Consider the following 15,867-nt stretch of genomic DNA (forward strand, 5'->3'; position numbering starts at 1 on the left):
TGTCATTGCCAAGAAAGGGTATATAACAAAGTATTGAGAAACGTTTGTTAATGACCAAATACTTATTTTCCACCATAATTTGCAAATAAATTCATTAAAAATCCTACAATGTGATTTTCTGGATTTTTTTTCCTCATTTTGTCTGTCATAGTTGACGTGTACCTATGATGAAAATTACAGGCCTCTCTCATCTTTTTAAGTGGGAGAACTTGCACAATTGGTGGCTGACTAAATACTTTTTTTCCCCCACTGTAGGTAGGGGTAAATGACTAAGCAACAGGATAGATAAACAGTAGCAGCAGCGAATGTAATGAGTCAAAAGAGTTAGTGCAAAAAGGGTCAGTGCAGATAGCAATTTGGTTAACTATACTGAAAAAATATATACTGAACAAAAATATAAACGCAACATGCAACAATTTTAACAACTTTACTGAGTTACAGTTCATATAAGGAAATCAGTGAATTGAAATGAATTCATTAGGCCCTAATCTATGAATTTCACATGACTGGGCAGGGGCACAGCCACTGGGGAGCCAGACCCAGCCAATCAGAATGAGTTTTACAGACAGAAATACTCCTCAGTTTCATCAGCTGTCCGGGTGGCTAGTCTCAGACAATCCCGCAGGTGCAGAAGCCGGATGTGGAGGTCGTGGGATGGCGTGGTTACATGTGGTCTGTGGTCGTGAGGCCGGTTGGACGTAAAATTCTCTAAAATGACAATGGAGGTGGCTTATGCTAGAGAAATGAACATTTAATTATCTGGCAACAGCTCTGGTGGACATTCCTGCAGTCAACATGCCAATTGCCTGCTCCCTCAAAACTTGAGAAATAAGCTTTTTATGCGTATGGAACATTTCTGGGATCTTTAATTTCAGCTCATAAAACATGGGACCAACACTTTACATGTTGCATTTATATTCTTGTTCAGTATATTTAGTAGTCTTATGGCTTGGGGGTAGAAGCTGGTTCCAAACTTGGTGCATCAGTACTGCTTGCCATGTGGTAGCGGAGATAAAAAGTCTATGACTTGGGTGGCTGGAGTCTTTGACAATTTTTAGGGCCTTCCTCTGACACTGTCTGGTATAGCCGTCCTGGATGGCAAGGAGCTCAGCCCCAGTGATGAGCCATCACCAGCCTTTCAAAGCATTTAATCGCTACATATGTGAGTGCTACGGGCGATAGTCATTTAGAAAGGTTACTTTGGTGTTCTTGGGCACAGGGACTATGGTGGTCTGCTTAAAACATGTAGGTATTACAGACTGGGTCAGGGAGAGGTTGAAAATGTCAGTGAAGACAACCAGCAGCTGGTCAGCACATGCTCTGAGTACGTGTCCTGGTAATCTGTCTGGCCCCGAGGCCTTGTGAATGTCAACCTGTTTAAAGGTCTTACTCACATCGGCTACGGAAAGCCAGATCACACAGTCGTCTGGAACTGCTAGTGCTCTCACACATGGTTCAGTGTTGCTTGCCTCGAAGCGAGCATAGAAGGCATTCAGCTCGTCTGGTAGTCTCACGTCACTGGGCATTTAGTGGCTGGATTCGATCTTAGTCCTGTATTGACGCTTTGCCTGTTTGATGGCTCGTCAGAGGTCGTAGCGGCATTTCTTATAAACGTCCGGATTAGTGTCCTGCTCCTTAAAAGCGGCAGCTCTAGCCTTTAGCTCAGTGCGGATGTTGCCTGTAATCCATGGCTTTTGGTTTGGATACAGTGCCTTTGGAAAGTATTTTGCAAATGTATTTTAATAAAAAACTACTGAAAAATCACATTTACAGTGCATTCTGAAAGTATTCAGACCCCTTCAGTTTTTCCACATTTTGTTACGTTACAGCCTTATTTTAAAAGGGAATAAATATATTTTTTTCATCAATCTACACACAATACCCCATAATGACAAAGTGAAAACAGGTTTTTAGAATGTTTTGCTAATTTATATTTTAAAAAAAGTGAAATACCTTATTTACATAAGTATTCAGACCCTTTGCTATGAGACTCGAAATTGAGCTCAGGTGCATCCTGTTGAGTCCAACTGTGGTAAATTCAATTGATTGGACATGATTTGGGAAGGCACACATCTGTCTATATAAGGTCCCACAGTTGTCAGTGCATGCCAGATCAAAAACAAAGCCATGAGGTCGAAGGAACTGTCCTTAGAGCTCCGAGACAGGATTGTGTCTAGGCACAGATCTGGGGAAGGGTACCGAAAAATGTCTGCAGCATTGAAGGTCCCCAAGAACACAGTGGCCTCCATCATTCTTAAATGGAAGGAGTTTGGAACCACCAAGAATCTTCCTAGAACTGGCCAAACTGAGCAATCGGGGGAGAAAGGCCTTGGTCAGGGAGGTGACCAAGAACCCTATGGTTACTCTGACAGAGCTCCAGAGTTCCTCTGTGGAGATGGGAGAACGTTCCAGAAGGAAAACCATCTCTGCAGCACTCCACCAATCAGGCCTTTATGGTAGCGTGGCCAGACGGAAGCCACTCCTCCGTAAAAGGCACATGACAGCCTGCTTGGAGTTTGCCAACAGGCACCTAAAGGACTCTCAGACCATGAGAAACAAGATTCTCTGGTCTGATGAAACCAAGATTGAACTCTTTGGCCTGAATGCCAAGCGTCACGTCTGGAGGAAACCTGGCACCATCCCTACGGTGAAGCATGGTGGTGGCAGCATCATGCTGTGGGGATGTTTTTCAGCGGCATGGACTGGTGACTAGTCAGGTTCGAGGGAAAGATGAACGGAGCAAAGTACAGAGAGAACATTGAGAAAAAACCTGCTCAAGAGCGCTCAGGACCTCTGAAGTTCACCTTCAAACAGGACAATGACGTTAGGCACACAGCCAAGACAACGCAGGAGTGGCTTCGGGACAAGTCTCTGAGTGTCCTTGAGTGGCCCAGCCAGAGTCCAGACTTGAACCCGATCTAACATCTCTGGAGAGACCTGAAAAAAGCAGTGCTCCCCATCCAACCTGGCAGAGCTTGAGAGGATCTGCAGAGAAGAATGGGAGAAAATCCCCAAATACAGGTGTGCCAAGCTTGTAGCGTCATACCCAAGAATACTCAAGGCTGTAATCGCTGCCAAAGATGCTTCAACAAAGTACTGAGTAAAGGGTTGTTCCGGGATTCATCCGATGGCATTTAAGAGTATACCACATCAGTCACCGGCTTCATCATAAGTGCATCGACGACGTCGTACCCACAGTGTGTCAGAAGGCGTGGATGTGGTGAAGGAATCAATCGCAGGACACAGAGGCTTAGTCCAACAGTCTTTAGTAAAGACAAAATGACACGGCTACAAAACAGAGCCGGAGGCACGAGAAAATTACGCACACTGCGTAAACGAGCTAAATGCAACAAACGCGCACAACAAGTGCGGACTCTCTATAAACAAAACAAATAGAGAAAAAATGTACTGACTGCTCCAGCTGACAAAAGAACAACTACACACAAACACATGACAGAAACAACGAGAACTTAAAGGACACATAATCAACACTAAACGAGAACAGGTGTACCAAACAGACCAAACCAAACAAACATCGAAAACAAAGAACGGTGGCAGCTAGTACTCCGGAGACGACGACCGCCGAAGCCTGCCCGAACAAGGAGAAGGAGCAGCCTCGGCCGAAACCGTGACAGTACCCCCCTTGACGCGCGGCTCCAGCCGTGCGCCGACCCCGGCCTTGGGGACGACCAGGAGGACGCGGAGCAGAGCGCGTGGGATGACCACGATGGAACTCAGTCAGAAGAGACAGGTCTAAGATGTCTCTCCTCGGCACCCAGCACCACTCCTCCGGACCGTACCCCTCCCACTCCACGAGATATTGGAGACCCCCCATCCGACGTCTCGAATCCAGGATGGACCGAACTGTGGACGCCGGAGCCCCCTCGATGTCCAGCGGGGGCGGAGGAGTCTCTCCTATCTCACAGTCCTGGAGTGGACCAGCTACCACCGGCCTGAGGAGAGACACATGGAACGAGGGGTTAATATTCTTATAATCAATAGGTAGTTGTAACCTGTAACACACCTCGTTCAATCTCCTCAGGACTTTAAAAGGCCCCACAAACCGCCGACCCAGCTTCCGGCAGGGCAGGCGGAGGGGCAGGTTTCTGGTCGAGAGCCAGACTCGATCTCCCGGTGCGTACACCGGTCCCTCACTGCGGTGGAGATCGGCGCTCGCCTTGTGTCGACGGATGGCCCGCTGCAGATGGACGTGTGCAGCGTTCCACGTCTCCTCCGAGCGCCGCACCCACTCATCCACCGCAGGGGCCTCGATCTGGCTCTGATGCTTACCCCGGGGATCTGGCTCTGTAACTTACCCCGGGGCAGGTGTCTGGGTGCCTTACACTGGGCACACAACGAGCAGGAGGAAACATAAACCCTCACATCCCTGGCTAACGTTGGCCACCAGTATTTAGTGCTAAGGCAGTGCACTGTCCGGCCAATACCTAGATGTCCAGAGGAGGGTGACGTGTGAGCCCAATAAATAAGTCGATCCCGAACCTCGAACGGAACGTACGTCCGACCCACAGGACACTGGGGAGGACTAGGATCGGTACGCAACGCCCGCTCGATTTCGGAATCGACTTCCCACACCACCAGTGCCACCAGACAAGACGGCGGTGTGGGCTCAACGGACCTCTCCTCCGTGTCATACCGCCGGGACAGGGCGTCTGCCTTACCGTTCTGGGACCCAGGGATGTACGTGATCTTAAATACGAACCGAGGGTTAAGTCTCCTAGCTGGCCAGATGTACTCCAGGTTCCGGTGGTCAGTCAAAATGAGGAAAGGGTGTTGAGCCCCCTCAAGCCAATGCCTCCACACCTTTAGGGCCTGTACCATGGCTAGCAGCTCCCTGTCCCCTACGTCATAATTTCGCTCCGCCGGGCTGAGCTTTTTAGAGTAAAAGGCACAGGGACGGAGTTTAGGTGGCGTGCCAGACCGTTGCGAGAGCACGGCCCCTATACCGGCCTCAGACGCGTCCACCTCGACCTGGAATGGTAGCGCGGGATCCGGATGCGCCAGCACCGGAGCCGAAGTAAACAGGTCCTTCAGTCTCCCAAAAGCCCTATCAGCCTCAGCAGACCACTGCAAGCGCACCGGACCCCCCTTAAGAAGGGACGTTATGGGAGCTGCCACCTTTCCAAAACCCCGGATAAACCTCCTGTAGTAATTCGCAAAGCCCAAGAACCGCTGCACCTCTTTAACTGTGGTTGGAGTTTGCCAATTACGCACGGCAGACACACGGTCAACCTCCATCTTCACCCCTGACGCAGACAACTGATAACCCAAAAAGGAGACAGACTCCTGGAAAAACAGATATTTCTCTGCCTTGACATATAGGTCATGCTCCAACAACCTCCTCAACACTCGGCGCACCAGGGCTACATGCTCGGCTCGGGTAGAAGAGTACACCAGAATGTCGTCAATCTACACGACCACTCCTTGCCCCTGCATATCCCGGAAGATCTCATCTACGAAGGATTGGAAGACTGAAGGAGCATTCATTAACCCGTATGGCATGACGAGATATGTCAGGGCGTGTTGTAGGTGTAGTGTAGGAATCAAACGCAGGACGCAGACTGAATGTTCCAAATGCTGTAATACTGTCCCAACACAGGCAACAGGACAACTAAGCCCGACAGCAAAAACACGCACGAAGGCGAAAGGTAGATGCGCACTAACAGGTGCGACAAAAATGAAACGGTGCACACACAAGTGCAACTAAGCTCCAGCACAGTGGAGAAATACGCTCAACCGAGCAAAACACAACACTGACGGGAACAATCATACACAACACTAGACAAACACAACGAGAAACTTATAGGACACTAATTACGTAAAACAGAAACAGGTGTGGAAACAAACAGACAAAAGCAAACGAACATGAAACATCTATCGGTGGCAGCTAGAATTCGGAGACGACGAACGCCGAAGCCTGCCCGAACAAGGGAGAGAGGCAGCCTCGGCCGAAACCGTGACAGTACCCCCCCTTGACGCGCGGCTCCAGACGTGCGCCGACTCCCGGCCTCGGGGACGACCAGGGGGACGCGGCGCAGGGCGCGTCGGATGCCTCCGATGGAACTCCGTCCAGGAGCGACGGGTCCAACACGTCTCTCCTCGGCACCCAGCACCGCTCCTCCGGACCGTACCCCTCCCACTCCACTAGATACTGGAGACCCCCCATCCGACGTCTCGAATCCAAGATGGATCTCACGGAGTACGCCGGTGCCCCCTCGATGTCCAACGGGGGCGGAGGAGTCTCCAAGATCTCATCTTCTTGGAGTGGGCCCGCTACCACCGGCCTGAGAAGGGACACATGGAACGAGGGGTTAATACACTTATACTCCACAGGTAGCTGTAATCTATAACATACCTCGTTCAACCTTCTCAGGACTTTAAATGGCCCTACAAACCGCCGACCCAGTTTCCGACAGGGCAGGTGGAGGGGCAGGTTTCTGGTAGAGAGCCAGACTCGATCACCAGGTGCGTACACCGGTGCCTCACTGCGGTGGAGATCAGCGCTCGCCTTCTGACGTCGGAGGGCCCGCTGCAGGTGGACGTGTGCAGCGTTCCAAGTCTCCTCCGAGCGCCGCGCCCACTCATCCACCGCAGGAGCCTCGATCTGGCTCTGCTGCCAGGGTGCCAGAACCGGCTGGTAACCTAACACACATTGAAATGGAGTTAGGTTAGTGGAGGAATGGCGTAGGGAATTCTGGGCCATCTCGGCCCAGGGAACGTACCTTGACCACTCCTCCGGCCGGTCCCGGCAGTATGTTCTGAGAAACCTACCCACATCCTGGTTTACGCGTTCCACCTGCCCATTGCTCTCCGGGTGGTAACCCGAGGTGAGGCTCACCGAGACCCCCAACCGCTCCATAAACGCTCTCCAGACTCTGGAGGTGAATTGGGGACCCCGATCAGCCACAATGTCCTCGGGTACCCGTAGTGCCGGAACACATGGGTAAACAGTGCCTCGGCAGTTTGCAGGGCCGTAGGAAGACCCGGCATGGGGAGCAAACGACAGGCCTTAGAGAACCGGTCCACAACGACCAGGATGGTAGTATTCCCTTGGGAGAGGGGAAGGTCTGTTATAAAGTCCACTGAGAGGTGGGACCATGGCCGTTGTGGAACGGGCAGGGGTAGCAACTTACCCCTAGGTAGATGTCTAGGCGCCTTACACTGGGCGCACACCGAGCAGGAGGAAACATAAACCCTCACATCCCTTGCCAACGTGGGCCACCAGTACTTGGCACTAAGACAGTGCACTGTCCGGCCGATACCCGGATGTCCAGAGGAGGGTGACGTGTGAGCCCAATAGATCAATCGATCCCGAACCTCGAGCGGAACGTACTTCCGACCCTCCGGGCACTGTGGTGGACTAGGGTCGGTGCGTGCGCCCGCTTTCGAGTTCAGCATCGACCTCCCATACTACCGGTGCCACCAGACACGACTCAGGCAGTATGGGAGTGGGCTCCACGGACCTCTCCTCCGCGTCATACCGCCGAGACAGCGCATCTGCCTTGCCATTCTGTGACCCAGGGATGTACGTGATCTTAAAAGTAAACCTGGTCAAGAACATACTCCATCTTGCCTGGCGAGGGTTCAGCCTCCTCGCCGCCCGGATGTACTCCAGGTTACGGTGGTCCGTCAAAATGAGGAAAGGGTGTTGAGCCCCCCTCAAGCCAGTGCCTCCACACCTTTAGAGCCTGTACCACGGCTAACAGCTCCCTGTCCCCTACGTCATAGTTCCGCTCCGCCGGACTGAGCTTCTTAGAATAAAAAGCACAGGGGCGGAGTTTAGGTGGCGCGCCAGATCGTTGTGAAAGCACGGCTCCTAAACCGGCCTCCGACGCGTCCACCTCTACTTGGAACGGCAAAGAGGGATCCGGATGCGCCAGCACCGGGGCCGAGGTAAACAGGTCCTTCAGCCTCCCAAACGCCCTGTCCGCCTATTAGGTTGGGTGGGGGACTCAGGTGCAGAGACGGACACACGGACAAAGAGAGTAAAATTAGGATGTAGTTTATTCAACGTGTATTGGCAGAGAGAAGTAGTCAGGGTGAAGTAGCTTCAGGCTGGGGTAGGAGCTGAGTGGGGTGGAGAGCCAGTAGTCCTGAGAGCTGGATAACGAGGATGTCAGGCAACAGAGGATCAGGTAGCGGCGTGGGAATGGCAGGCAGGCAGGCAGGCAGCAGGAACAGAAGAGATCTGGTCGAAGGAGAGACAGGTTACAAACGAGGCAGGAACAACAATAATACTGAGAGAGTACAACTACACTGAGAGTGCTGTACGGGCCAAGTTACCACTGGAAGTGTAGGAACGAACTGGCGCTGGAGAGGTGTCCAGCCCGGGTAGATATCTGCTGCTTGATTGGTGCCAATGAGCTGCAGCTTGATGTAACTGCTCTGGTGATAGAATGGCCACGCCCGCTGACCAAGAACCTCTGACTGCACAGCAGGGGGAGACAGACACAAACAACACACACAGGGGAGAAAAGGGAAACGAACACCAACAGGAACAGGACCAACAGAGCCGGACCGTAACAGTACCCCCCCCTCAACGGGCGCCACCCGGCGACCCACCCGGCTTGTCAGGGTGGTCCCTATGGAAGTCATTCACTAGCTGCGGATCCAGAATAAAACGTCTAGGAATCCAGGACCTCTCCTCGGGACCGTATCCCTCCCAGTCCACCAGGTACTGAAACCCTCTACCACGCCTCCGGACGTCCAGCAGTCTCCGAACCGTGTAGGCTGGATGGTCGTCAATAATGCGCGGTAGCGGAGGGGGATCCGCCGGCGGACACAAAGGACTGGAGGAGACCATCTTCAGCTGGGACACGTGAAATGTAGGATGGACTCTCATGGCCTGGGGAAGCTTCAACCGAACAGCCGAAGGGTTGATGATGGATTCGACCTCAAAAGGACCCAAATATCGGGCGACAGCTTACGGGAGTCAGTGCGCAGGGGAATGTTGCTGGAGGAGAGCCAGACACGCTGACCAGGCTGGAACTGTGGAGCGACTACCCTGTGCCTGTCCGCCACCCTCTTATTCCTCTCTGCTGTCCGTAGAAGGGCCTCACGGGTGTCCACCCACACCTTGCGGCAGCGACGAAGGTTATCCTGAACTGACGGAACGGCTAACTCCCTTTCCTGAGACGGGAACAATGGCGGTTGGTACCCCAAAGCCGCCTCAAATGGTGAGAGGCCCGTGGCAGATGAGGTGAGGGAATTGTGGGCATATTCGACCCACGGGAGATGTTTGGCCCAGGTAGACGGGTTCTGGGATGTCACACAGCGTAGAGCAGCCTCCAGGTCCTGGTTGGTCCTCTCAGTCTGGCCATTGGACTGGGGATGGAAACCTGATGAGAGACTGACAGAGGCACCCAGAGCCGAACAAAACTCCTTCCATACCCGAGAAATAAACTGTGGACCTCTATCGGACACTATGTCCACAGGTATTCCATGGGGACGGAATACATGTAGGACAAAGAGGTCGGCTGTCTCACTGGCAGATGGTAATTTTGGTAATGCAACAAAATGGGCAGATTTAGAGAATCTGTCCACGATGGTGAGTATAGTGTCATTACCCTCAGACATAGGAAGTCCAGTGACGAAGTCCAAGCCCACGTGAGACCAAGGCCGACTCGGGACAGGGAGAGGCCGCAGCAGGCCCGAAGGAGCCCTGTGGGAAGCCTTATTTTGGGCACAGATGGAACAGGCCGCCACGTACTCCCGGACGTCAGCCTCGGCGGATGGCCACCAAAAGTGCCTCTTGAGTAGCGATAGTGTTCGTTTCATACCAGGGTGGCAGGAGAAGCGTGAGGTGTGGATCCAGTTGAGCACTTGCGGCCGCACGGCTGCGGGAACATAGAGAAGGTCGGGAGGCCCATCGGCCGGTCCAGGTTCCAACTCTTGTGCCGATCGGACGAGGGACTCGATTTCCCAATGAACGGCCGCCACCAAACAGGAAGCGGGCAGAACAGGTTCAGGATTGCTGGAGTCTTCAGTGTCTGTAAACTGGCGAGAGAGAGCATCAGGCTTGACATTACGTGTGCCAGGACGATATGTTAAGATAAACTTGAACCTGCTGAAGAACAGAGCCCATCTGGCCTGACGGGAGTTCAGCCTCTTGGACGACTGGATGTAAGCCAGGTTCTTGTGGTCCGTCCAGACTATGAAGGGTTGCTCTGCTCCGTCTAGCCAGTGCCTCCATTCCTCCAACGCCAACTTGACAGCAAGCAACTCCCGGTTACCCACGTCGTAGTTCTTCTCAGCAGGGGTCAATCTCTTGGAGAAAAAAGCCACCGGATGGAGCTTCTGGTCCGTGGGGGAACGTTGTGACAGGACAGCCCCCACCCCCGAATCTGAGGCGTCCACTTCCACAACAAACTGCAAACTAGTGTCTGGATGAATAAGAACAGGTGAGGTGGTGAACAGTTTCTTCAATGTACTCACGGCTGACTCGGCCTCAGGCGTCCACAGGAATGGCACCTTAGGGGAGGTGAGCTTGGTCAGGGGGCAACCACTCGGCTGAAACCCCTGATGAAGCGGCGGTAGAAGTTGGCGAAACCCAGGAAGCGTTGTAGCTGCTTCCGAGACGTGGGTGTGGGCCACTCCACAACCGCTCTGATCTTGTCAGGGTCTGGTGACACTTGTCCCCGCTCGATGATGAAGCCCAAAAAGGGGACGGACTGCCGGTGGAACTCACATTTTTCTGCCTTCACATACAGTTTGTTTTCCAGGAGGCGTTGGAGAACCAGACGGACGTGGGAGACGTGTTCATCCTGTGACTTAGAGAATATCAGAATGTCATCCAAATAGACAAACACAAAACGGTGTAGAAAATCCCTCAACACATCGTTCACCATGGCCTGAAACACTGCTGGGGCGTTAGTGAGACCGAATGGCATGACTAGGTATTCAAAGTGTCCGAGAGGGGTATTAAACCCAGTCTTCCATTCGTCTCCCTGCTTGATCCTAACGAGGTGGTAAGCGTTCCGTAGATCGAGTTTGGTAAACACAGTGGCACCATGAAGGGAGTCAAATGCTGAGTTGATGAGAGGCAGGGGGGTATGTATTTCTGACTGTGATGTTATTAAGTCCTCTGTAGTCAATGCAGGGCCGTAAGGTTTTGTCCTTCTTCTCAACAAAAAAGAACCCAGCACCAACAGCGGACGATGAGGGACGAATGATGCCAGAGGTTAGGGAGTCGCCTATGTAGGTTTCCATAGCTTCTCTCTCAGGACGGGACAGATTGAAAAGCCGACTGGACGGCAAAGGCGCTCCAGGCAGTAACTCAATAGCGCAATCGTATGGCCTATGAGGTGGTAATGAAAGTGCCTTGGACTTGCTGAATACCTCGGCCAGGTCCCGGTACTCCTCCGGGACTGAAGAGAGGTCTGGGGTTTTGACTGGGGAAGCAGGGGGAGCCGACCGAGGGCGGAATAGCCGACCCAAGGCAAACAGAATGGCAGTGAGTGCTCCAACTGTGTATCTTGTGGTTTTGCCAATCAATATGGGGGTTGTGAAGGCTAAGCCAGGGAAAACCGAGGATAAGGGGGGAGGCCGAGGAGGAGACTACTTTGAACTGGATGGTTTCTTTGTGATTGCCGGACAGCATGAGAGAAACGGGGACAGTTTGGTGGGTGATGTTGGCAAACTGATGGCCGTCAATAGCGGTTACTGTTATAGGCTTAGGCAGGGGCTTAACAGGGATCTCAGCCTGAGTAACCAGGCTAGCGTCAATAAAACTATCCTCAGCACCAGAGTCGATGAGAGCAGCTAGTGGGAGAGATAGATTCCTGAACTGGACTGTAACTGGGATCACTAGACGGGGTGCTGTGGGCATTGAGTCTGGTCTAACACTCGCAAGTACGCCCACTTTTACCTGCGAGCTTGGTCTTTTGGGCGAATCGGACAGTTAACCAGGAAATGAGTGCGGTCCCCACAGTACATGCACTCACCAGCCCGTATGCGCCGTTCCTTTTCGACATGGGACAGACGAGCACGGCCCAGCTGCATGGGCTTATCTAGTTCCGTGGAGGAATCCGCTGAGGTGTGTGGTCGGTGTCCGAGTGGTGGTGTAGCTTGGACTGCAGAAAGCGAGGGAGCCCCGTTAGAGGTGTGGACCCGACCGCCCCTCTCCTGTCTCCTCTCCCGTAGCCTGTTGTCTATTCGTGTAGCAAGGGAAACGAGAACATGAAGATTAGCAGGCTCATCACGAACAGCTAGTTCATTCTTAATTGTGTCACTTAGACCGTTAACAAACGCTCCCTGAAGAGCTTCGTCGTTCCACTTGGAATCGGCTGCCAAGGTCCAAAAATCAATGGCGTATTCAGCCACGCTACCCGTGCCCTGTCGTAGCTTCAATAGTCTTTTTGTGGCGGTTCCGGCATAGTCCGGGTGATCAAACACAACTTTCAATTGAGAGGAAAAATCGTCAAACGACAGGCTGGTAATCTGCTGAGTAGAACAAGCCGCTTCTGCCCACATCAAAGCTTTGTCCCTCATTAACCCCAGTGCGTAATGTACCTTTGAGGATTCCGTGGAGAAAGACAGGGGCTTCTGTTGGAACACCAAGCGGCACTGAAGCAGGAAACCACGGCATTTGTTCAGATCCCCGGTGAAAGGTTCGGGTGCGGTTGTAGGGGGGTTCCCGAAAGGCAGGAGCGGAAGCCGAGCCTGGAGCCACTGTAGGAGGAACAGGCGGAGGAGAAGCAGAGGGAGAAAAGGTAGTGAGTGTTACCAGGTTAGCTACCTGAGAGGTGAGATGAGATACTTGATCCAACAACTGCTGGTTGTTATCCAATAGAGTCCGGATGAGTTGGTCGTGTTGTCCCAATAGTACTCCTTGTGAATGGAGGGCGTGTTGTACGCCATCCCCCGTTGTTTCATGTGGCATCTCTGCTGAGTCCATGTTTTGGCCAGTTCGTTCTATTAGGTTGGGTGGGGGACTCAGGTGCAGAGACGGACACACGGACAAAGAGAGTAAAATTAGGATGTAGTTTATTCAACGTGTATTGGCAGAGAGAAGTAGTCAGGGTGAAGTAGCTTCAGGCTGGGGTAGGAGCTGAGTGGGGTGGAGAGCCAGTAGTCCTGAGAGCTGGATAACGAGGATGTCAGGCAACAGAGGATCAGGTAGCGGCGTGGGAATGGCAGGCAGGCAGGCAGGCAGCAGGAACAGAAGAGATCTGGTCGAAGGAGAGACAGGTTACAAACGAGGCAGGAACAACAATAATACTGAGAGAGTACAACTACACTGAGAGTGCTGTACGGGCCAAGTTACCACTGGAAGTGTAGGAACGAACTGGCGCTGGAGAGGTGTCCAGCCCGGGTAGATATCTGCTGCTTGATTGGTGCCAATGAGCTGCAGCTTGATGTAACTGCTCTGGTGATAGAATGGCCACGCCCGCTGACCAAGAACCTCTGACTGCACAGCAGGGGGAGACAGACACAAACAACACACACAGGGGAGAAAAGGGAAACGAACACCAACAGGAACAGGACCAACAGAGCCGGACCGTAACACCGCCTCGGCCGACCACTGCAGACGCACCGGACCCCCCTTCAACAGAGACGTGATGGGAGCTGCCACCTGTCCAAAACCCCGGATAAACCTCCTGTAGTAATTTGCAAACCCCAAAAACTGCTGCACCTCCTTCACAGTGGTTGGTGTTTGCCAATTACGCACGGCCGACACCCGGTCTACCTCCATCTTCACCCCTGACGCAGACAACTGATAACCCAAAAAGGAGACCGACTCCTGGAAAAACAGACACTTCTCTGCCTTCACATACAGGTCGTGCTCCACCAGCCTCCGCAACACCCTGCGCACCAGGGCCACATGCTCGACACGGGTAGGTGAGTACACGAGAATGTCATCAATGTACACCACCACCCCCTGCCCCTGCATGTCCCTGAAGATCTCATCCACAAATGATTGGAAAACTGATGGAGCGTTCATCAACCCGTATGGCATGACCAGATACTCGTAATGGCCCGAGGTGGTACTAAAGGCTGTTTTCCATTCATCACCCTCCCTGATGCGCACCAAGTTGTACGCGCTCCTGAGATCTAGTTTCGTGAAGAAACGCGCCCCATGCAACGACTCAGTCATGGTCGCAATCAGCGGGAGTGGATAACTATACTTCACCGTAATCTGATTGAGACCACGGTAATCGATGCATGGGCGCAAACCACCATCCTTTTTCTTCACGAAAAAGAAACTCGAGGACGTGGGGGAAGTGGACGGCCGTATGTATCCTTGTCTCAGCGATTCGTCTATGTAAATCTCCATAGCCTTCTTCTCCTCCTGAGACAGAGGATACACATGGCTCCGTGGGAGCGCAGCTCCTGCCTGGAGATTTATCGCACAATCCCCCTGCCTATGGGGTGGCAACTGCGTCGCCCTCGCCTTACTAAACGCAATAGCCAAATCCCCATACTCAGGTGGAACGTGCAATGCGGGCACCTGGTTTGGACTCTCCACCGAGGTAGCCCCCTACGGAAACGCCCAAACATCTACCCACACACTGAGCAGACCACTCCATCAGAGCCCTCTCCTGCCACGAAATCACTGGGTTATGGGTACTCAACCAGGGCATGCCCAGCACCACCGGATACGCAGGAGAGTCAATCAGGAACAGCTGAATCATCTCCTGATGATCCCCCCTGCGCACACATCCTAAGTGGCGCCGTGACCTCCCTGATTAAGCCCGTACCCAACGGACGACTATCTAGGGCGTGAACGGGAAAAGGAACATCAACAGGAATGAGGGGAATCCCTAACGCTAAACAAAACTTTTTATCAATAAAATTCCCAGCCGCGCCTGAATCTACCAGCGCCTTATGCTGGGAATGAGGTGCTACCTGTGGAAAACGTACAGGCATACAAAAATGGGCAACAGAGAGCTCTGGTTGAGTGGGGCGCCTACTCACCTGGAGGGAATCCCCAGTGCGGGACCTGTCGTCATCTCCCCTAGGAGGCCATCCCCAGCACCTAGCCGCGGTGTGTCCTCCCCGACCACAGTTGGTGCAGTGGATGGACCCCCTAGCCTGCCGACTCCTCCTCTCTCTAGCGCCAGCGCCCCCGAGCTCCATAGGACAAGGCTCGGAGGCGCTGGAGGGTGGAATGGACGGACCCTCCGCAGGACGTCCGCGGGTAGCCAGCAGGGTATCCAGCCGGATGGACATATCAACCAGCTGGTCGAAAGTGAGGCTGGTGTCCCTACACGCCAGCTCCCGACGGACGTCCTCTCGTAGGCTGCATCGGTATAGATCGATGAGGGCCCGATCATTCCACCCTGCATCTGCCGCTAGAGTACGGAATTCGAGCACGAATTCCTGGGCACTTCTCCTCCCCTGCCGGAGGAAGACCAGACGCTCCCCGCCGCTTTCCCCTCCGGGGATGGTCAAACACCGCCCTGAAGCGGCGGGAGAACTCGGTGTACGTAATCGTCGTGGCGTCGATCTTCCTCCACTCCGCGTTGGCCCACTCCAACGCTTTTCCGGCCAGGCAGGAGATCAGGCGGACACGCTCTCATGCCCTGAAGGTGCCGGGTGCACTGTGGCCAGGTATAGCTCTACCTGGAGCAGGAATCCCTGACACCCAGCCGCGGTCCCGTCGTAGGCCCTCGGGAGAGATAGTCGGACTCCTCGAGGTTCCGGCGCTGGACTGGGCGGGCTGGCCGATGGTGCTGGCAGGGCGGGCGGCGGTGGAGGCGAACCCCAGCCTCGGAGTGTGGTAATCACCTCCAGCAGGGCGGTCCCCATCTGCAGGAGCTGCTCTTGCTGGTCCCGAACCTGGGCTTCCAGTCTCGTCTGGGCTGCTCCGGCTCCTGCTGATTCCATTGCAGGTGTATGATTCTGTCA

At 53.4% G+C, this 15,867-nt stretch overlaps 2 long non-coding RNA genes across 2 annotated transcripts; both read right to left on the reverse strand.

Annotated features, from left to right (window-relative positions):
• Positions 1 to 8,004: 8,004 nt before the first annotated feature.
• On the reverse strand, positions 8,005 to 8,518 carry LOC123491657. Its single transcript, XR_006661511.1, has 2 exons — positions 8,302 to 8,518; positions 8,005 to 8,206 (listed from the first exon to the last, which is right to left on the reverse strand). It is a non-coding gene; the product is annotated as an uncharacterized LOC123491657 (long non-coding RNA).
• Positions 8,519 to 12,985: 4,467 nt separating this feature from the next.
• Positions 12,986 to 13,499, reverse strand: LOC123491658. The gene is made up of 2 exons (XR_006661512.1): positions 13,283 to 13,499; positions 12,986 to 13,187 (listed from the first exon to the last, which is right to left on the reverse strand). It is a non-coding gene; the product is annotated as an uncharacterized LOC123491658 (long non-coding RNA).
• Between the last annotated feature and the right edge of the window lie 2,368 nt (positions 13,500 to 15,867).

The sequence above is a fragment of the Coregonus clupeaformis genome, chromosome 10 (genome assembly GCF_020615455.1).
Source record: "Coregonus clupeaformis isolate EN_2021a chromosome 10, ASM2061545v1, whole genome shotgun sequence".
Lineage (NCBI taxonomy): Eukaryota > Metazoa > Chordata > Actinopteri > Salmoniformes > Salmonidae > Coregonus > Coregonus clupeaformis.